Source organism: Diabrotica virgifera, chromosome 6 (assembly GCF_917563875.1).
Source record: "Diabrotica virgifera virgifera chromosome 6, PGI_DIABVI_V3a".
In the NCBI taxonomy this organism is placed as follows: Eukaryota; Metazoa; Arthropoda; class Insecta; order Coleoptera; family Chrysomelidae; genus Diabrotica; species Diabrotica virgifera.
The window spans coordinates 238,653,937-238,677,445 of NC_065448.1; the positions used below are offsets into that span (position 1 = coordinate 238,653,937).

At 31.4% G+C, this 23,509-nt stretch overlaps 1 long non-coding RNA gene across 1 annotated transcript; it reads right to left on the reverse strand.

Annotated features, from left to right (window-relative positions):
• Positions 1 to 20,864: 20,864 nt before the first annotated feature.
• Positions 20,865 to 22,775, reverse strand: LOC114329497 (uncharacterized). Its single transcript, XR_003652328.2, has 2 exons — positions 22,147 to 22,775; positions 20,865 to 21,147 (listed from the first exon to the last, which is right to left on the reverse strand). It is a non-coding gene; the product is annotated as an uncharacterized LOC114329497 (long non-coding RNA).
• Between the last annotated feature and the right edge of the window lie 734 nt (positions 22,776 to 23,509).

Below are 23,509 nucleotides of genomic sequence, written 5' to 3' on the forward strand. Positions count from 1 at the left end.
ATTTTTTTAAAATATCAAGTGGTTTTCCGTACAGAGACCGAGGCGAATAAGATGAACCACCCTGTATTTGTATCTGGAACAACGTAGCTGGAACAAAAATCTAAATTATATCCTTTTTTATCCAGGTTATACTGGAAATGAATTTCGTTCATGATTTTTTAAGTTAGCTAAAAAATATAATACATACCACATGTACAGAGTACAACAAGCATAAATGAATTCCGAATAGATTACTAGACAAGGCGAAAACGGCGGGTTCGTTGGGAAAAATATTCCCACGAGATTTTTTTGCATAATTGCATTCGTGAGACATCCCAGAATAAGGTTCAAGAAGTCGCCCACGTGAAAAGTGGGCCAAATTTTTTTAACAATTTTTTGTTAATCAAATTGCAAAATCAATATTTTTAGCCCGGAAAGGTAGGTTTCTTAGACCATTCTGGATAAAAAAGGTCTCTTATAATTTTTCTCTAAAGTTGATCGTTTTCGAGTTATAAGCAATTTAAAATTAAAAAAAAAACGAAAAATGGCGATTTTCAAGCTTAATAACTCGGTTAAAAGTTATTATTATGAAAGTCAGAAAGAGACTAAATCAAAGTTTAATGCCCCCTACAAGATCCTGAAGAAATTTTTGTCATTATTTTATTATTAAGCTGTTATTTTTAAGTAAAAATATTGAGCGCCATGCACGTGGTGGCCGGCAGTAAATGCTGAACGCGAGAGAGATGCCACTCCGGCAGTCCAATTGTGCATCTTACTTGCACTCACATTTACGGCCGCCTACCACGTGCATGGCGCTCAATATTATTACTTAAAAATAACAACTTAGTAATAAAATAATGACAAAAATTTCTTCGGGATCTTGTAGGGGGGGCATTAAACTTTGATTTAGTCACTGTCTGACTTTTATAATACTAACTTTTAACCGAGTTATTAAGCCTTGAAAATCGTCACTTTTCGTTTTTTTCAATTTTAAATTGCTTATAACTCGAAAACGATTAACTTTAGAGAAACATTATACAAGACCTTTTTTATCCAGAATGGTCCAAAAAACCTACAAAAAAATTGTCCAGGCCAAAAAAATATTGATTTTTGCAATTTAAAAAAAAATTGTTAAAAAAAATTTGGCCCACTTTTCACGGGGGCGGCTTTTTGAACCTTATTCTGGGATGTCTCACGAATGTAATTATGCAAAAAATCTCATGGGAATATTTTTCCCAACGAACCCACCGTTTTCGCCTTGACTATACCGCTACACCATTGTCGTCAAAAATATCTATGATACTGCATACTGCTACGGCATGCGTCAGACTCCACGAAGATACACACAAATTCAACATTCATAGTGGAGTTCGCCAGGATAACGGATTTATTTAAATATTATTTTACAATAGTATTTCAATTCTCTGTGGTAGTTTATCGCTACACAATTGGCGCCCAACGTGAATCCAACCATCTATGTTGAGTGGGACTGACCATTGTCTGACAGATTGACTTGGCAGAATTACATAGTAGGGGTCATGCACCGTGTCTAGTCTAGATGCATAGAACGATGGAATAAGAATGGTCCGTATTATGACAGAATAAAATAATTATTTAAAAATAAAATAATAACAATGTGACGTCTAAAATGTTACAAAATGAAAGTGTAAGTAAACTATTGAGTGACCGCAGCTGTACCTTAAAAACAATTTATTTCAATACTATATTCTAAGTCCTTATTGAATACCACTTTCTACGCTTTATATGTTGTTTAAAACCCGATTTCTGAGATCTGACATATTACTTTGGCTAAATCGACAAGAGCTATTATCTTTTATCCCCTGTTTTGTGTACCGGCCGGTTTCCAGACACATATTTGAAAATCCATTTCACAATCAAACTGGAAATGTCAATCAAGTGCCTAAAGCAATTTTGAATGGAATGCGATAGGGTGAACATATGAGCTAGAAAATTAAAATTGTGGTTAGGGTGGAGCGCAATAATAAGTTAAAAGCGAAATATTTATGTATGATGATGAAGGTTGAAGATGACAGAGCATGAAAATAGCATTAAGTCTAAAAATAGATATACCTAATTATAATAACATGTTTGTAATAATAGAAGGGTCAATGTAGATCGAAAACTTGCGCTTTGTTTGGGAAAAAATCAAACAAGCTTATATTTTTTTAAAACCATTTTTGTTGGTTTATAAATGTGTTAAAGTAAAAAGTTTTACTCAGAGATTCGGCTGCTAATTATTCATTAATTATTTAGGGGTGTAGGCGCAAAATCTTGGTCCAATGCTATTTAAATGCATTCATTATTTTAGAATCCTGAGAAAACTAATAAATGTTTCTGAAAAATTTAAATGCAAAATGAAGGATTACATTATTGCCGAGGGCTGAAAGTCCCTTAGAATAAAGAAAAGCAGAAAGTTTCTTTTCAACGAAATATTTGAAATTAAAAATCACACTAATTTTTTTTTGTGTACACTTGTAACCTATTAAAATAAATATTATAGAAGTTTTCAGGGACTTTTGGCCCTCGATAATAATGTAATATTAGATCCTGCGTTTAAATGTTTTTAAAAATACTTTTCTACTAGTTTTCTCAAGATACGAAAAATAATGACTGCATTTTTGCGCCTACCCCCTTAAAAAATAAAAGCTGTTTGTATAAACAATTCTAAGAATGTCGTTGAATTCATCATTTTACCTTAATCAAAAATTTTTCTATTTTGTTTTTGATTATGGTGAATCCGAATTTGACGTTACAATACGAAAATTAAAAAAAATTTAAGAGTTCTCATACAGTATGTCTGCGTAACTTTTTATTATCAATTTTATTATCAAAAAAAAAAGTTATTTTTCATAAAATGCTCTTTATGGTCTAAAAATATAGTACATACCATCAGATATCAAATTTTATCCAGTTTATACGAGGTATATTTCCAAATACTGTACAAATAAAACTTCCAAGAAAATTATGAACGCATGCATATTAGAAAAATAGTGGAGGTTCTCACCAAATCCTTTTTATTGAATTACAAAAAAAAAAAAAACTTGGAGTATTGGTAACTAAAAAATAGTAAAATTATGTTGATGGCAGTTAGATAGAACAGTTGGATGAATTTGCTGCCATACTACGGTATGCGCCAAAACAAAGGACACTGAAATCAGGAAGCCTGTGAAATATAATCGCGTCATATAGTGGAGTCAATGAAGGTTTTCACCTCCGATTTCGTTGAACCTCCATCGATTTTCATGAAAATTGGTAAGTATATAGAGGATACCTCAAGAAACAAAGGTGACATGGTGCCAACTTGCGCTTTTACCCTGGGGGGGATGCCACCCCTTCTCGGGGGTGGAAATTATTTTATTAAAATTAATACCACTAATCGATAGAGGGACAAATTATAATTAAAATTTTTTATATAAAGTTATTCCAATAAACAATAGTTTTTGAGTTATTAAAGACCAAAAGTTTTGATTTTTCCTGAAAAAATCCATGTTTAAAGCAGTTTTTCAAAAAATAACTCAAAAACCATAAGTTTCTTCAAAAAAGTTGTTATTACCAAAATCGAAGATAATATAAAAATAAATGAGCTCCTTATTCGAAAAATTCTTTACTACATATACAAAGTGAGTTATATGCAATTGAATGTATATTTTTTTCCGCGAGTACTCAAATCTTAGTATTCAAGCTTAAATAACAGGAAAACGATGAACTTTGTGAAATATAGACACTAAACATTTTAATAAAGTACTTAAAGGTAACTATCAGAAAGCAATATAAGAAGTAGATAGCATCAAAATTAAGCAAGTTATGATGGAAATAAGAGGACCCTTTCAGATTTTTTAGGGAAGAATGAAAAATGAAACATACGTCATTTCCACAAAAACTAAAATTTATAGTAACCCATTAAAAACTTTATTTATTTTAACATGAGTAATAACTTCAACAATTTTGACCGGTTTAGAATGCATATTTTTGAAAAAAATACGATTAAAAAAAATTAGAACTTTTCAAATTTTCGTGAATTTCATTTTCTTTTGATAATAACTCCAAAAATACTCGATATACTTAAAAAATGGTAGAGAACAAAATTTTAGTTTTAACTTTATTTAAGCTTTTTCCTTTTTTAATATTTTTTACGACAAAAAATAACCGAGATAGAAACATTTAAAACCTAAATTTTACTGCGAGAACCATGTAAGCGGGGCCCTTTCACCTTTTATTTAAAAAAAAAGGATTTAAAAAATTATGTTTAATACAGTGATATAGACCTTTTACTTAGCTTTGTATTGGTTTTTGGATAAATCTCATATTTCAAAGATTAACGGAGTTAATTAAAAAAAAACCAATAACATTTTCTTTGAAAAAATTTTATAGCGGAGATTTTGTATGTATACAGGTTGTGGGAAGTCCAATTAGTCGTTTGTTGTAGGAGATATGAAAAAAGTTTATTTAGGTGAGATTGGGGCAGAGATTATATCAGAATTTAAATACATTTCCAAATATACAGGGCCACCCATATTGACAAGGTGAAACAAAATTATCTTTTGTTTAATGGAACACCCTGTATATTTTTACATTTTTGGATTCTCCTCTATGTTTTATTTCTTAAAATATCAGGTTTTGTGATGTTATACGAAGTAGTTTAAAAGATAATTAGGTTTTTTTTTTTAATTTCTTAGCAATATTCACCCCCTGTATGATTGTAGTGATTTGACATCAGAAAATCAATTTATGTTCAAGTGATAATACAGTCTATTATTGTTAAAAATTATTAATCTAGCAAAACGTTTAATTTTAGCTAATACAGGGTTGGTCGAAACTGAATGAGTGTTTTCTCAAAGTTTGGGAGTATGAGTTTTTTCAAACGGAGCAGCCTGTAATGTCTGTAATGAGCATTGTAATGAAATGCTATTGTATGGCACTTTATTATTTCCCACGCTGCCAGTGACAACTGAATTTATTTTTGAAATCCCTAACTTTATGTCTTTAATTATTTTAAATACTGTAAACGATTAAAAAACAATCAAATTAAATTGAAATGAATAACCAGTGTATATCTTCCACATTTACTTCATATTTACCGTAGCCTGTACCATAACATTGCACAGATTATTATCCCTGTATAGCAACAATATACCTTGAATGTGACTTCATACTTGAGAAATGTCCTATATCCAGTCTCACAAAAAAAGGGATTCCTCAAACATAATATATTCAGACAAAATCTGCCAAAGTGATTTGCGATATCTAATTAAAGGCCGTACCAAGTTGGTTTTGTTGAATATAGCATGAAAGCACGACGATACTTTAGTGATAAGCGTATTTTTCGTAGTAGCTATAGTATGTTGTTTTATATTATGTATTACCTATATTAAATTAGTTTTAGTATGTTTCGTTTATCTAAAAAAATGTAAAATAAACAAAAATTCTGTTTTTCTTGTAGTTGTTTTTTCGTATAGATATTGTTTTATATTGTAGTAAATTGAATTTAGTTTTAGTATGTTCCGTTTGTTTGTAGAATTATATTTAATTAGATTTGCTTTAATTACTAAAATAAATAAATTTTCAATTATATTTTATGTATTTTTGGAAAAGGAAACCTAGCATTAGCGACCACATTTCTATAACGGCCAATTGTTTTCTATTTTTAGTGGCCGTTATTGTCAGGTTTTACTGTACCAATATTATTTAAATAAAAAATTTATAAACTTGATAAAAGAAAGTTTGCTTAGAATTTACTCCTCTATCTAATTATGGGGTTATTTTTAATAAAATAGTGTTCACCCATGAGAAGGGGTAACATGCACCCCCAGGATAAAAGCGCAAGTTGGTACCACATCATTTTTGTTTCTTGAGGTATCCTCTAACTACTTACCAATTTTCATGAAAATTAATGGAGGTTCAACGAAATCAGGGGTGAAAACCTTCAGTGACTGCCTTTTTGGGAATATAAAAAAACAATTTTTTTCGTGATTGTCGATTTGCTAATTTTCTGCTTTTTGGTTGCTATAAGGTTTGAAAAATGAATAAAAATTATAAATCATGCACATAAATGTAAAAAACTATTTATTTTACTTAATTAAACGAGATTGCTTGAGCCAGAATGCTGAAATCTGCATTTTTGTCATTAAAAAAAAAGGTGGATTTCACCCCTAAAATGCAGAAAGCGCAACTTGGTGCCATATCACTTTTGTTTTTTGAGGTATCCTCTAATTAATCAACAATTTTTATGAAAATCGATGAAGGTTCAAAGAAATCGTGGGTGAAAACATTCAGTGACTACACTTTCAGAAATATAGAAGAATAAGGTTTTCGTGATTTTCGACTTGTTAGTTTTCGGATTTTTGGTTGCTATAAGGTTTGAAAAATTAAAAAAAAATGTAATTCATGCAAATAGATATAAAAAAATATTTATTTTTCTTAATTAAACGAGATTACTTGCGCCATAATGCGGAAATCTGCATTTTTTACAATTTAAAAAGTAGGGGTGTATTGCACCCCTAAAATGCAAAAGCGCAAGTTGATGCTATATAACTTTTATTGCTTGAGGTATCCTCTAACTAGTTACCGATTTTCATGAACATCGATGAAGGTTCAACGAAATAGGAAGTGGAAACTTAGTGACTGCACTTTCAGAAATCTAAAAAATAATTTTTAAAAAAGGGGTGTATTTCACCCCATTTTATATGTCACCTTTGTTCCTTGAGGTATTCTTTAACCACTCACCAATTTTTATGGAAATCGATGGAGGTTCAACGAAATCTGAGGTAATAACTCATATCCACCTTCATTGACTCCACTAATATGAAACAAGTGACAATAGTTGTCATGGTATTTTTAAACATTCTAACAAACTGTCAAAAAGATACGAAATGGTGCTTACAACGCAAGAAAAAAGCATTTAGCTCATACGGGAATAGACGATCAAATGGACTAGTTTGTTAATGGTTGCCAATCAATTTCGGGAAGAGTTTCAGAAACCTGCACCGAGTAATAAGGACTTGTTAAAAGTCGTTGCAAAATTTCGACGAACAGGAAGCATTCTAACTCAACGCAAAATCTGTACTATTCGTCCAGTTACCGTGACAACAAGTGCGAATCAAGGAAGGCTATTTCAACAGGTGTTAGAAGCACCAAAAGAAGTCTCCGCAGAACATGTCTAAAAATGAATTTAGGCGAAACGTCTACCCGAAGAATATTTAAGAAGATTGGTGGTTTTCCCTATAAAATACAGATTGGGCAACACTTGACAAGACAAGACAAGAAATCAAGAGTTGTTTATTGTGCTTCAGTCTTGGCAATGGTTTATGAACAACCTTTATTTTTTTCTAATGTGTGGTTTACAGACGAATGTCACATCCATCTGAATGGATTTATCAATCGACAGACAAATAGTTTTCTTGGGTTTGAACGACCAGACATCATCGTAGAAAAACCTCTTCATAGTGACCGTGTAACGGTTTAGTGCGCAGTGTCAGGTAATGGATTATTCGGCCCTTACTTCGTGGAAGACGAGCGTAGAAGACCCGTTACAGTATAGAGAACAAATTTTGACACCAGTTTTTATTGATCTCAGACCATTATGTCGTGCCAGAAACATACAGTTGAATACCCAACGGTTCCAACAGGATAGCGCTATCTGTCATGCCAAGAGAGCATCCATAGATCTGATTCGAGAAAATTTTGAAGACTGCGTAATTTCCCGTAACACGAATTTTCCTTACCCTTCTCATTCACCTGATCTAACAACTCTTGATTCTTACGTATGGGGTATGCTGAAACAAGCCGTTTTTACAGAAAACCCACCGACAACTATTGATGAACTCGGTGAAAAAATTTTTACCTTTTCAGAAGAATTCAGCAGCCTATTTTTAATAGCATGCTAAGCAATCTTGTTAAGCGTTATGAGTACTGCTTGAAACGCAATGGCGAGCACTTTGAACACATTTTGTATAGAAGCAAAACTATAAATTCGCATTATTTGAAATGTTGTTATTTAATCTTTCATGTTTACTAAAGATTTAGTTTTTCAGTGTCGTTTGCTTTTCGCATACTGTAATCACAAAAGAATACACTATAATGCTTTTAAGTATAGACACGACACGTAAACACTGATATGCGATACGTGATACCGTAAGAAAACTTTATGTCAGCTTAGCTAAAAGACTAAACCATATTAGAACTGCAGCAATTGGTACCCTTGGCAGCACCCCTTGAAGGTACACAGATGGTGTTCTAGGAATCATTTATAAAACACGTTGTACAACAAAATATATTTCGGTGCGGTATGGCACACCGCAAATCAGTAGTTAAGGATTTAGAAACGTAATATTATTTTTTATTCACTACAACGTTTTATTTTCAATTCATTTCAATCTGGTGTTCTTTTAGAGAATTAAACAATTATTTTATTCTAACCAAACATTCAGAAATAATAATGTTTAAGGCTTAATCTCTTACTGCATCAAACATAAATTAAGGTATTAGCCTAAAATTTGCACAATTTTCAGCACTACTCAACTTTAGGTCAAAATTAAATTAGGACAAAGAAATTCACCCTTTTGAACCTTCTTGTTAAGTAAGCTCGTATTGAGTTTATTTTATTGTTATTTCAGTTGGGTATCAAATTCCATGTGAAATATTCATATAATTCGTTGGAATCGTTTTGAGTAACTTTTGAGTGTTTTCAAAATGTTTGTGTTGTAGCTCAACTTTTTTCAGTAAACTTTTTAATTCCTATGTTCGCCGTTCTGTTATAAATAAAGCCCGGATTATAAGCATGACAGAAAGGTCAAAATAAGCACTTATATAAGCCAAAAATGTCGCAAAAATAAGCAAAGTTTTTATGAAATAAGCAAGGTTCAAGAAAAAAAACCTGTAAGTAAACATGGATATAATGATATAAATATGAATAAAGGACATTAAATTACATTTATTTTTAATTATCGTATTATTAACAATAAATAAAAAATTACAAAAGTGTTAAACTATAATATAATAAAAAAATCAAAAAATAATTAACATATTAATATATTTTTTATTCATGGCCATTATTTTAATTTTTTTTTTAATAACAAAAATATGTTTTTCAAAATTTTCTTGTAAAAAGCTATATCTTCTATCTGTAGACATATTATTTAAATGTAGAAAAAGTTCTTTCCACATCTGCAGATGTGATTGGTGCGTATTTAAATTTAGACAAATATAATACCGATACTAGGTACCGAAAAGTATTTTACAACAATATAATAAATTTGGACTTTCTGCAGACAAATATTAGTTTATTACATGGACAGGTATACCGACGGGTTTTCCGTTTTTTCTCTTAAGCCTAAGGGATTAAACTTCTTATGGTTTATTGAATTAGTAGGTTATTATAGCCCTATATACTTATAGAATTTTGCTTAAGACAGGAAATAATACATAAAATTTAACTATAGTTCATCATAAGAAGTAAAATAAACAAAGATAAGCAACGTATTTTTAAAATAAGCATTTTTACTAAAAATCCTAATAATAAGCAAAAAAAGCAAAATGGCTTATAATCCGGACTTTAGTTGCAATATATAAATGACTTTATTATTGCTTAAACGTTTCGACGTTGAATTTCGAGCAAATCAAGCAGGTTTAGGCCAGAATCTTCCTGCATAGATCACATTAATACTGTGAGGGTAATAATGGAACAATCGGTTGAATGGAACACACCTCTATACATGGTTTTTGTTGATTTCGAACGTGCCTTTGACAGCCTATCTCATGCTGCTATATGGAAAATTTTAGAGCTAAGAAACATTCCATATAAAATAATTTCGATTATAAAGTCGCTGTACACTGAGGCGACGTGCAGCGTGACACACAATGGGATCAACAGTGACGAATTTGACGTACTTACTGGAGTCAGACAGGGATGTGTGCTTTCCCCGTTTCTGTTTAACATAGCTCTAGACTATGTTCTCTCCAAACTAGACTTCTACACAAAAGGGATACGATGCACGTTAACCACACGCCTAAGTGATCTGGAATACGCCGACGATATCTGCCTGTTAGGACAAAGGTTCCAGGATGTGGCCGACCAATTGGAAACACTATCCACTGAGGCCAATAAAATAGATTTAAAAATCAATGTTAGTAAAACCAAATCCATGAGAATAAACGCAAGGAAGAACACGCTATTTAATATTGACAACATGCAGATTGAAAATGTGGAAAACTTCACGTACCTTGGAAGTGTCATAACAGAAAGCGGAGGTACAAAAAACGATATTCGTATGAGGATACGAAAAGCTCAACAAGCATTCAGCATGCTTAACCCTGTTTGGAGGTCTGGGGAATATACTACAAGGACAAAGATCCGAATATTCCAGTCAAATGTTATATCTGTTCTACTCTATGGATGTGAAACCTGGAAAGTGACAAAATCCCTTACAGACAAATTGCAGGTCTTTGTTAAATGTCTACGAAGAATTGTGCGTATTTTCTGGCCAAACACCATCAGAAACGAAGATCTGCTACACCTGACCTAACAAAATAGGGTAGAAAATGAAATAAAATCCAGAAAGTGGGGGTGGATAGGTCACACACTCCGAAAAGATAGTTCCAGTATTGCAAAAACTGCCCTAGAGTGGAATCCCCAAGGAAAAAGAAAAAGAGGTCGCCCAGCACAAACTTGGAGAAGATCCATCATGGACGAGATAAGAAGTCAAGGAAAGTCTTGGAATGAGATGAAGGCCCTAGCGCAAAATAGAACCCGATGGCGCGTTTTCACTGAAGCTCTATGCTCCACTTAGGAGTTCAAGAACATTATATATATATATATATATATATATATATATATATATATATATATATATATTGTTGTGATCTTGATTATTGATATGAGATAATATTTTTATATGTCATTTAATTTAATCAATGCATTAATAATAATCTAATTAATTTACCAGATCACATATCAATATGTTTTCAATCTCAGGGCTTTTTATAAAATTAATTACTTACATACGTGGCTTCTAAGTATTTCTTAATGGTTCCTAATCGGGATAGGAAAGAAAAGAGTAAAATAATAACACATATGGGTTACAATTGTAATCAAAATATTGTTTATTTTATTTAAATGGCAATCACTGCTTAATATTTGATATATCTTATTTTTCTTAAACATAACATTTACACATGGGAATCTTATTTTCTTTTGATTTCCAATTGAAAGTTTTTATTAACATTTAACTATTATGATTTATTAGCAACAATTCTATTTAAGTTTGATGAAGCTTTTCTGATATTATTGATTATGTTTCTTCAATTTTAAATGTGGTATTTACTACGAAAAACCCATACACTCATGTCCAAACAAATGAGACTGACCTTTTTCTGGTGCACTGAGAATGTCTTCACACAAGACCCGTTTCCTGCTATCCTTGGCTGCAATCCAAACCTCGTCCTGGCTTCCAGTAATGTTCTCCTCTGAAACTAGCTCGTATAGCTCTCGTTTCCTGCTTCTGTCGTGATGCTGTGTTCTACCTTTTTCGAAACTGCAATCAGCTACCGGGAACTCTTGGCTCAAGGAGGTTCTTTTACTCTCAACCTGGCCTACCTCTCGTTCTACGATAGATACTTCACACTCACGGAACTACACAGGCTTTCTCACTCTCCGTACACTACCGTCTACTACTCGACTTCACTTCTCGACAGCTCAAAACATTCTGATCTCTATTTGTCATTCATTCCCCTACTTTCTAAATATCCCTTCCAAATTCACAAATCAAACTTCCACCACCAACTCTCATTCGCAGTATTCCTCAAAACCAATTTTTAAACTTTCTAAATATGCTTAATGGATTTCAAAGAAAATAGTTAATTCCCATTCTAAAATTACTTTCTACTATATACAAATTTTTAATGACCTATTCTCTATTTCCACTTAGTCTTATTTAGCATCGGCTAATGATCGATCCTTCCGCGAACAACGATAATGACCTATTAACGATTTCACTTGAGTCTTATTTAATCACTTCTTAAAATTAAATATAACAATTTGTTGTATACAGGTTGTTTTAAATTTATATGCCCGTGGTTGAGAAAATTGAAAATATTTTATATTAAAGTGAATTTTGTTTATAATTATCAAATTTTAATTTTTATATCAAATAGAAATATAACAAATCCCCGCCTTGTATTCGATAAAATTTATCTGCATTTTTAAATAAATTTTCTCGAGGCAAAAACCAACTCTCTGTATATTTCCTTACTTTAATCTACGTCTTATACCCCTTCTTCTTGTATTACTCTAATTAGTCCCACCTGTAGAGTATTTGTTTCCTTATTTTCAGTGTCCTCATCCTGTGTTAGAGTGTCGGCTATTATGTTGTCTTTCCCTTTTTCCCATATCAATCTTCTGTCTTTTTCCTCAGATTTTTCACATACTTTTACCGTGCATTCTGCATCCTCGTTTTCATATGCCTCCTCTTCAAATGCCACTGTTTCGATTATATCTTTTTCGCTTTCATTTGTTAGCTTTATTTCTCCTTCTCCTGAGCTCGTCTCTTCTTTTGAGGAATCCCAGGTTTCCTTTGTTTCTGATACTCTCAAATTTTCTTCTTCTGGGCTCAACTCTTCTTTTGAGGAGCCACAGGTTTCATTTTCTTTTATCTTTTTCTGACCTTTTCTCCTTTTTTTTCTTTGTCCTTGCTTCGCTGCCAAATTCATTTCCACTGTTTGTTCTTTACCTGATTCGTCCGTATTTTGTTTCTCATGTTCCTTGTCCTGTTCTTTTTCTTCTTCTTCTGTTAGTTTCATCGTATTATTTTTAAAATCTATCACTACATGTTTTTCTGCCAATTCGTCAACTCCTACTATCATGTCATGTGACATGTTTGGCATTATTACACATTGTAGTGCATACATTTTCTTACCCAGTCGTACCATTACTCGTATGCCTTCATTTATAGTTGCCAATGTCCGTTTGTTTGCGCCCACTAAATTTACCCTAGGGATTTTGTAAATTAAATTTGTTAAGTTAACTTCTTCTATTAGTTTTCTGTTGACCAATGTTATTTCAGATCCAGTGTCTATCATAATTTTAATTGGTTTCTCGTTGATAAATCCATCCACAAATTTTAAATTAACTCCATTTTTCTTTTCGTTGTTTCCTGCCAATTTAATAAACTCCTTGGGGTGACAAAAGATTCCTGTTTGATTTTTGGTTTTTAGTGAGCGCCGTCGTGAAAAGACGCCGGTTGCTCATCGTTGTTTATATTTTCGTCATAATGTCTCTCTCCGTCATATTCATCTGTCTGGGTATTATTTACTTCTCTTCTATTTTCTCTTGGTCTGTCGGATCTGTTTCGGTTTTCTCGATATCCCTGTTCATTTTGTCTACCATTATTTCTGTTTTCTTGATTTGAGCGTGTGGTGGTTCTATTCTGGTATTCTCGATTTCTGTCCTCATTCCATTGCCTATTTCTTTGTTCATAATTTCCTCTTCCGTTGTCTCTATTTTCGTTTTCCCTTCTGGGATTAAAATCTCGTCTTGTATAGTCCCTCCTATTTTGATTTCTATCTCTGTACTCTTGTGTTTCTCGGGGCCTGTAATCTTCTCGCGACCTTCTTGATTTTCTTTCTCTTAGACGTGATTCTCTTATTTGTAGGAATTGGCATAAACTATCTATGTCTTTGTAGTTTTGCAATGTGATATGGTCTTCCAGCGTTTCCTCGAAATGTCTTGCAATCAGTTCGACTAATTGTTCCGATGAGTAATTATATTGTAAATGTTTTGCATTATTGTAAATTTGCAAAGCATATGTCCTTTCTGATACACCCATCCTATCATTGTATTTCCCATTTTGCAATTCCTTGTTAATTTCCAATTGTTGGACTTTTCCCCAGAAATAATTCAAAAATTTTTGTTCAAATTGTTGCCAATTGCCGAATTCTTCTTCTTTGCTATCGAACCATAGGCTTGCTTCATATTTGAGATGGTTTCTGATAGTTTCTTTTGCTGTTTCGAAATTTCCGATGTGCTGTATTTTCTTTTTCAGGCTATTTATGAACGGCACTGGGTGTAATCTTCTTACATCCCCGCCAAACCTTATCTTCACGTCATCTGTGCTATGTATAACCATTTCTCTTCTTTCTCCGACATTTTGTTGGGTATTGATTTCCGCAATCTTTCTTTCCACTTCTTCTATGTCTGCTTGAATAGCGTTTTGCAACTTGTTTTCCAAACTTTCCATTTCTTTTTTCTGGCAATTCGTTATCTCCTTTATTTTATTTTGAATTTTCATTTCTTGTTCTTTCATCTCGTTTTTCATTGTTGTTAAACATCCTTTTACTTCCTTTTCTATGCGTTCCTCCATTTTCTTGTTGTTCTCTTCTATTGCTTGTTTCATTTTTTGTTGTGTTTCATCCATTTTTTTATCCAATTTTTGTTGTGTTTCATCCATTTTTTGTTGTGTTTCATCCATTTTCTGTTGTGTTTCATCCATTTTCTGTTGTGTTTCATCCATTTTTTGATCCAATTTTTGTTGTGTTTCATCCATTTTTCGTTGTGTTTCCTCCATTTTTTGATCCATTTTTTGTTGTGATTCATCCATTTTTTGATCCACTTTATCCATTTTCTTTGATGTTTCTTCCTGATTTTTATCCATTTTTTGTTCTATTCTTTGTGACTGGAGTTGCATCATTTGTAATAATTTATCTATTCCTGATAATTCTTGCTGTTCTGATGCCATGATTGTCGTGTCTAAAATATCTTCTTGGTCTGAATTATTCTCTTGATTTGAATGTTCTTTTTGTTTTTTGTTGTCTTTGCTTTGGCTTCTTGTCACAGACATTTGTTTTCAAGAAGTACTGTCCCCGCCAAATATGAAATTTTACTAGTATGTTACCAAGACGACTTTTTCTCACCCAAATATTATAAATTGTCAATAAATATATCAAATGTAAATATCGTAAAAATAAAATATTAAATCAGTTATGTAAAATTTGTACCTAAAGAGATCTAAAATTTTATGTTATCAAATGTAAGTATCTCACTTTTTACCACAGGCATATAAATTTTCAAATACCGGCTTTACTCTTTCTATCCTTCAAATTTGCCACTAGAAATACTTAACAATGCTTTCCACGTTGGACGACAGTTGTTGTGATCTTGATTATTGATATGAGATAATATTTTTATATGTCATTTAATTTAATCAATGCATTAATAATAATCTAATTAATTTACCAGATCACATATCAATATGTTTTCAATCTCAGGGCTTTTTATAAAATTAATTACTTACATACGTGGCTTCTAAGTATTTCTTAATGGTTCCTAATCGGGATAGGAAAGAAAAGAGTAAAATAATAACACATATGGGTTACAATTGTAATCAAAATATTGTTTATTTTATTTAAATGGCAATCACTGCTTAATATTTGATATATCTTATTTTTCTTAAACATAACATTTACACATGGGAATCTTATTTTCTTTTGATTTCCAATTGAAAGTTTTTATTAACATTTAACTATTATGATTTATTAGCAACAATTCTATTTAAGTTTGATGAAGCTTTTCTGATATTATTGATTATGTTTCTTCAATTTTAAATGTGGTATTTACTACGAAAAACCCATACACTCATGTCCAAACAAATGAGACTGACCTTTTTCTGGTGCACTGAGAATGTCTTCACACAAGACCCGTTTCCTGCTATCCTTGGCTGCAATCCAAACCTCGTCCTGGCTTCCAGTAATGTTCTCCTCTGAAACTAGCTCGTATAGCTCTCGTTTCCTGCTTCTGTCGTGATGCTGTGTTCTACCTTTTTCGAAACTGCAATCAGCTACCGGGAACTCTTGGCTCAAGGAGGTTCTTTTACTCTCAACCTGGCCTACCTCTCGTTCTACGATAGATACTTCACACTCACGGAACTACACAGGCTTTCTCACTCTCCGTACACTACCGTCTACTACTCGACTTCACTTCTCGACAGCTCAAAACATTCTGATCTCTATTTGTCATTCATTCCCCTACTTTCTAAATATCCCTTCCAAATTCACAAATCAAACTTCCACCACCAACTCTCATTCGCAGTATTCCTCAAAACCAATTTTTAAACTTTCTAAATATGCTTAATGGATTTCAAAGAAAATAGTTAATTCCCATTCTAAAATTACTTTCTACTATATACAAATTTTTAATGACCTATTCTCTATTTCCACTTAGTCTTATTTAGCATCGGCTAATGATCGATCCTTCCGCGAACAACGATAATGACCTATTAACGATTTCACTTGAGTCTTATTTAATCACTTCTTAAAATTAAATATAACAATTTGTTGTATACAGGTTGTTTTAAATTTATATGCCCGTGGTTGAGAAAATTGAAAATATTTTATATTAAAGTGAATTTTGTTTATAATTATCAAATTTTAATTTTTATATCAAATAGAAATATAACAATATATATATATATATATATATATATATATATATATATATATATATATATATATATATATATATATATATATATATATATATATATATATAAATAAACGTTTCGGCTATCTTCGCCATTTTCAATAAGCACTTTAATTATTTAAACATTACTTTAATACAATTTATATTTGTGGTTGCATTATTTGTTAGTTTGCGATGTAATGCAAAAGAGATAATAATATTTTTTCTACGACCGTTTAATAACATGCTCATTATTCGCCATTTTTCATAGATAATAGCACCGATTACTGTACCCGTGAGTAATAATTCATTACTCACGGGCTGAAGTTACTCACGGGTCATTACTCACGGGCTGAAGTTAGATTCAAGTAGTGCATGCCACTTTTAATATTAATCGTGTATAAACTGCAAATAAAATTACTTAAGACTTGTTTATTTAATACAATAATTATTGTAATTTATATCAATAATTAATTTCGAAAAAATTTTAAAGGAATTTTAACTGTAACAATGTCAGTATATTTTTTACGTTTATATCATAGAGGTATATATTAACATAGAGTGAGCCCTCACTCCGCCACCACTGACGACAAGATCTCTTCGACTGGTTTGCGGTATCTCTTTCTAGCACAATGTATCGAGAAACATAACATGAAACGAAGTGGGGGTACGGGACGGCAAGTAAAATAAGGAGAATTACTTTATTCATTATGACAAGTGACAAGACAACTTAACCCAAATAATTTAATCCGGCCCTATTTCTATTTTTGAACAAAATGTTGGAAATATCTTAGTTTATTTTTAGTTCTAGCTTATTTATGGCTAGATTGAAAATCTGAATTTTCTAATATTGGTCCATGATTATCATCAGGGACTTGATTCGGTTCTTAAACAGGTAAATTTTCTGTCTCATCTGATATTGATTTGGTAGTGGAATTCTTTAGTGTATTATTTGGACTTTCATTTTCATCTTAATCACTATTGTGATTCAATAATTTTAGGTCACTTTTAGGAGCTGAGTACTTCGTTGCAACTGTACTTTTCTTTCTGTTTGGATACTGCATTAAGGCATAATCTACATTGGCTTCTAAAAGATAATCCTTTTCAACTAAAGGATCAAACTTACTCATTCATACAAATTTTCTTAGCAATACTTTGTCTGAATCTTTCATGAAGAAATAGAATTTCTGCTAGTTGATCTTCATTGATAAGTAAACACATGTTCATGATGTGTACAATTGATTGCTGTAGACAGTAAACTTCATATAGAGTGCAGAGCATCTGGTATATAGAACATTTTTCCATTTAGTGATGTCTAAATTTCTGGTTTTCAATGCTAGATTCACTGCTTTCCATATAACTCCATTGTATCTTTTAACTTAACCATTTCCTTCAATATGGTGTTGTTCTACTTGAAGATATTCCTTTAGAGTGTAGGTAATTAATAAATTCTTGGTAAGTCAAGCTAGTCCCCCTGTCTGACTGGACGTATCTTAGCATGGAAATCTTGAAAATTCATCAATTTTTTTTTGTTCAGAATCTGTGAGGATACGTGAGAAAAAAGTAACGGGTCTTCCAGATTGACTCAGCATGATAGCAATAGCAAATTCATTCATGTATCTGTTTCAACAATGAGAATTTATTTTTCATTAATTACTGTCCATAGAAGTGCAATATTGTATATCCCAAAATATTTATAGCTTTTGATTGTAGTGACATTTATTTTGATTTAAAGTTAACCCATATTTTTTAACGGCATTTAAAAACTTCAAATCATAGCTATCTTGATCCTCACCACTAACTGTTACGTCATCTAAATAAGCGTAAACCCCTTGTAGATTTTCTTTTTTATTGATAGAATCAATGGCTCTCTAAAAATATGATACTCCATTGGTCACCCCAAGAGGAATACGACAAAATTGGTAAAGGCATCCACTTTCCTCAAAAGCTGTACATGGTTTGTCAGATTCATGAATTGGCTATTCTCATTTAAAAAAATATTTGATTACGTCATCACGCCCAGATGGATGACGTCACTAGTATGTTGTATACAGTAGAACCCCGAAAATCCGAACTAATTGGGGGGACAGCCTGTTCGGATTCTGAAAAGTTCGGATTATTGGAAAGTCAGCCTAACCAGTAATTCAAAGCTCTCCTGCAAAACGTGTAACCTGGCTATGAGAAAACCGAAGTAAATTTATGTTTAACCTTTATAAGCACTACATATAAAGTACCTACGTATTTATTTTTAAGAAATTTTAAATGTCAAAGTCCTACGAATCCAATATTGTTCAATTTTCTGGTTATACTTTGTATAATAAACATGTATTTAAGTTTTTGTCTTGAATTTTTAAAAAAAATTTCACTTTCCGTTAGTTTGGATTTGCAGGGTTCTACTGTATGTCAAAAATATATATGAGGGGGGCAAAATATATTGAATAACCCTGTACATCAAGAAATTTACTACCAACGTCTCTGTTACTGAATATATCACTAAGTACAGGGCAACCTATTTAAAACTTAAAAAATCAGCTAAAAAATTAAACTATCAAAATCATCTGAGAAGCTTTAAAAGTGTTGCAAAAGAAATTTGGTCCATAATAAACAATCTTCTTCGAAATCAAACTCACAAAGCTCAAACATTTTCCCTTCCAGACCATGAATACTTTATTAATGTGAGTAAAATTATAACATCAACTATTTTGTCACAAGAGATCAATTTTGTTAAGATCCGATTTCCTATCTCCCTAATTCAAGAAAGGTCTCAAATTCATTATTTATAAGACTAGTTGATTAATCTGAACTGATCCAAACAATCAATAGTATCAAAAGCAAATCTTCCTGTAGTACTGATGGACTATCCATAAAAATTGTCTCAAATCTCCCAGAAAATGTGTTGGGAGTCCGCATCCCACTAATGACTCTTTTAAGGGGCTATCCTAGTGTAAAAGAAGGAAATTCACATACTTTTTTTGGGAATATCTAAAATAAAAAGTACTGTACCAATTGTTTTGAAAATTTGCATGACTATTTATTATAAAAAGAAGTACAAGTAAAACAATTTTCATAAAAAAAAATAATGAAAATTTAACGATTTATGCCCTATCTACTGGCACAGTGAAAATAAAAAACATGGCTCCACTGCTGCAGCGATTGGGACTAATAGAGATCCTGAATTATAAAATTGCAAATACATATTGATTATTGAAATATTAGTTATTTCCTATACCATCAATTAGGATTTTTGGAAAAATGACGAAGTGTTGAAATTTTTTTAAATTAGCTAGAACATTTTCAGTTTCAAAAACCGCCAAATTGACATTTTTTATCCGATTAAAAAAATCCCTATTTGATGGTATAGAAAATAACCTATATTTCAATAATAACTTTTGATATTTTATGTTTCAGGATCTCTTTTAGTCCCAATCACTGCAGCAGTGGAGCTATGTTTTTATTTTCACGGTGCTAGTAGATGGCGAATAAATCGTTTAATTTTCAATATTTTTTTATGAAAATTGTTTCACATGTACTTTTTATAACAAATGTTCAGTAGTAATAACCCGAGGACATTGATAATTGTTCGAAAAATTTTTATAACAGATTTCGAAAGCTTGTTGCTTGGAAACAGACCGACGCCGTAGGCGGAGATCTGTTGCCTGTAAGCAACAAGCTTGAGAAAGTTGTTAAAAAATTTTTGAGCATTTATCAATGTTCGAGGGTTATTCGGATAGAAAATTTTTTGCTGATATAAAATTAATAATAATTTCATTAATATTCTCATCAGTATTACAACCAAATCGTGACATTTTGAAATATTGAATATTTGAAATGTCAAAATCGAAATGAAACGAAATGTAGGTATCCATAGCTACATGATTGAGTGAAAACAGCCCATGGGATCTGTTTTCAGTATAATGTTGGTTTTATTGGTTGTATTCAATCAGATGACCACAAATTAATTGATTTCATTGGATTTCTAATTGAGCAAAAAATTTTCAAAATAATTGGTACAGTACTTTTTATTTTAGAAATTCCCCAAAAAGTATATGAATTTCATACTTTTACACTAGGATAGCCCCTTAAGAAAGGTAAATTTCTAGAGCTGCCTAAAGACAGCCATCATTATTCCTCTTCATAAGGGTGGTGAAAAATCTAATGCCTGCAATTATAGACCTATTGCATTACTACTGGTACTCTCAAATAGGACTCATATTACACAAGTATAAAAACTTGTTGCTGGTATGAGCACATTGTGTAAATGTTAGGATTTAAAGAGGATATAAAAACCTTCAATACAATTATTAGCGTTAGTCTCTTTATATCCTAACATTTTTTTTGTTATTGTTTTAGTTTATTATTGTTTTTTATGACTCTGTAAGTTTTGTGTATAAATTGTACAATTTTCCATGACAATAAAGCATTTTTCTATTCTAAGTTGTCTATTTGTTAAACCAAAGCATTGATTATTATTACAAAATATTAATATAATCAATTAAATAATAATATTAATCTCACAAACAATATAGGAAGTATAGTTAAAAAGAATAAACATAGTAATCCACAAGGAAATAAATCTGCACATAGCTATAGCCCAAAGTAACTTCTGTTGTTTATCCAAATCTTCAATAGTCAAAAACATTTGTGTAAAATTAGATTCCAGCAGTTTCTCCTTTTCCTACATTTAAAATAGCTGGTGTTTATTCCTAAAAACAACAAATACATAAATAAAAACTCTAAATTGTATACCATAAAAAAATCATACAAATATGACAAAATATCACAAGAGTATTTTAACATTATTTAAGGACAATTGCCATAATAAGCCACAACAAAAATGTATTAAGCGAAAAAGCTATAGAGCTGAAACAGGAAGTTGCTATGTTTGGTCTATATATTAATGAAAGTAAAAAAAAATACCTAAATGGAATATAACAACGGATTCTTATCGGTAATAAGAAGTGTTTTTATGCATACAAAGACGTAATGAAAAGTAAGTTACTGTTACTGAATCGTGAGTATAAGCTTAGAATCTACAAAACAGTAATTACACCAGTGGTCACATATGGATGTAAAATGTGGACCATCTCAACCACTAATGAAAATCAACTGAGAATATTTGAGCGTAAAATACTAAGGAACATATTTGGACCAACACATTGTAGATGGTTCATGGATAATTAAAATGAACCACAAGCTGAATGAACTAATGCAGAGCGCAGATATTGTTAGATTTGTAAAGTCTCAAAGACTAAACTTTCTTGGTCGCTTAGAAAAAATGTCAGATAATCGAGCTGTGATGTCAGAGATGGAAGCCCCAAGGAAATATAACAAGAGGAAGGCCATGTAACAGATGGATAGACGATGTAGAGAAGGATCTTAAAACCATAAATATCAGGCAGTGGTGCAGGAAAGTAGCGACAGGGCAGAATAGAAGAATGCTGTTAAGCAGGCAAAGATTTACAAATGGTTGTAGTGTCATTAGAAGAAGAAGATTTAAGGACAGTTTAGGCAGGCTATATGCATTAAGGCATTATTAAGCTTTGCATTTAACCATATTGTAATACACTATATCTTACATGGTCAAGCATGATTTTCTTTACATAACCCTTGTTCTAAACTAGAACCGAATTGGTAAGTACATATATATTTTTATTGTAGACATTTTAAAAACTTATTACTTAGTTGAATTACTTTAAACTTACCACTTATAAAATGTTTACTACATACTCTCATATTTTAATTTGTGGTCTGTTCTCTTTATTGCTTTTATCCAATGTTCCTGCCTTTGTTTGGATAAAATTCATTTAAATGTATTGCATGGGGGAAATGTATAGCCTTGGGAACAGTAAAAAGTGAGGATTTTATCCCTGTCTGTCCTATTCCCGCAATTTACAGGCTTCTCAAGAAAGCCCTTGCTACAAGTCGGTCAAACACAAGGAAAGGTGTTTTCTCTTTTTTACACACAAACAAATTGACACAAACTGATAATTACTATGGGATAATTCAGTTCTGTAGGCTATAAACAACTTTATATTTAATTTACTATCACAATTTCGCTGCACAATTAACAATAAAAAACAAAACCAAACAGAATATTCGTCTAAAAACATCTACAAATAAATGTCAATGTCCAATGTAAACAGTGACTAAATAAAAATAACAGGAAAGACATCAGCTAACTTCGTACTTCTCCTAACTTAAAAATGACGTTTATCATACTGTCGCAGCTTTACTATGTGTAAGAGTGAAGTAGCACTAATCCAAAGAAAAAAGATGGTGTCGTCACTTCGCTCCGAATGATACTCTCTCTATGTCAATATATACCTCTATGGTTTATATATTGTTTACTAAAAATTTTGACGTTTATCATTTATTTTAGTGACAGTGACATTAGCGCAGTTTGTTTATGTTTGGAATTATGTTATGGAATTTATAACTAATATTGTGTTTATTTTTTAAGTTATATTGTGTTAAATATGTTATTTATAACATATTATGTATAGTTATATTATTATATTATTTTTAGTTAAATGTAAATATACATTATACAGGGTGTAACGAAAATACAGGTTATAAATTAAATCACATATTCTGAGACCAAAAATAGTTCGAATGAACCTAATTTACCTTAGTACAAATATACACATAAAAAAAGTTACAACCCTTTAAAGTTACAAAATGAAAATCGATTTTCTCGAATATATCGAAAACTATTAGAGATTTTTTATTGAAAATAGACATGTGGCATTCTTATGGCAGGAACATCTTAAAAAAGAATTATAGTGAAATTTGTGCACCCCATAAAAATTTTATGGGGGTTTTGTTCCCTTAAACCCCCCAAACTTTTGTGTACGTTCCAATTAAATTATTATTGTGGTACCATTAGTTAAATTCAATATTTCTAAAACTTTTTTGCCTCTTAGTATTTTTTCGATAAGGTAATTTTTATCGAGTTGCGGCTTCTTTTTTAATATCTTTACATAAAAATTTTATGGGGGTTTTGCTCTTTTAAACCCCCCAAATGTTTGTGTATGTTCCAATTAAACTTTTACTGTGGTACTATTA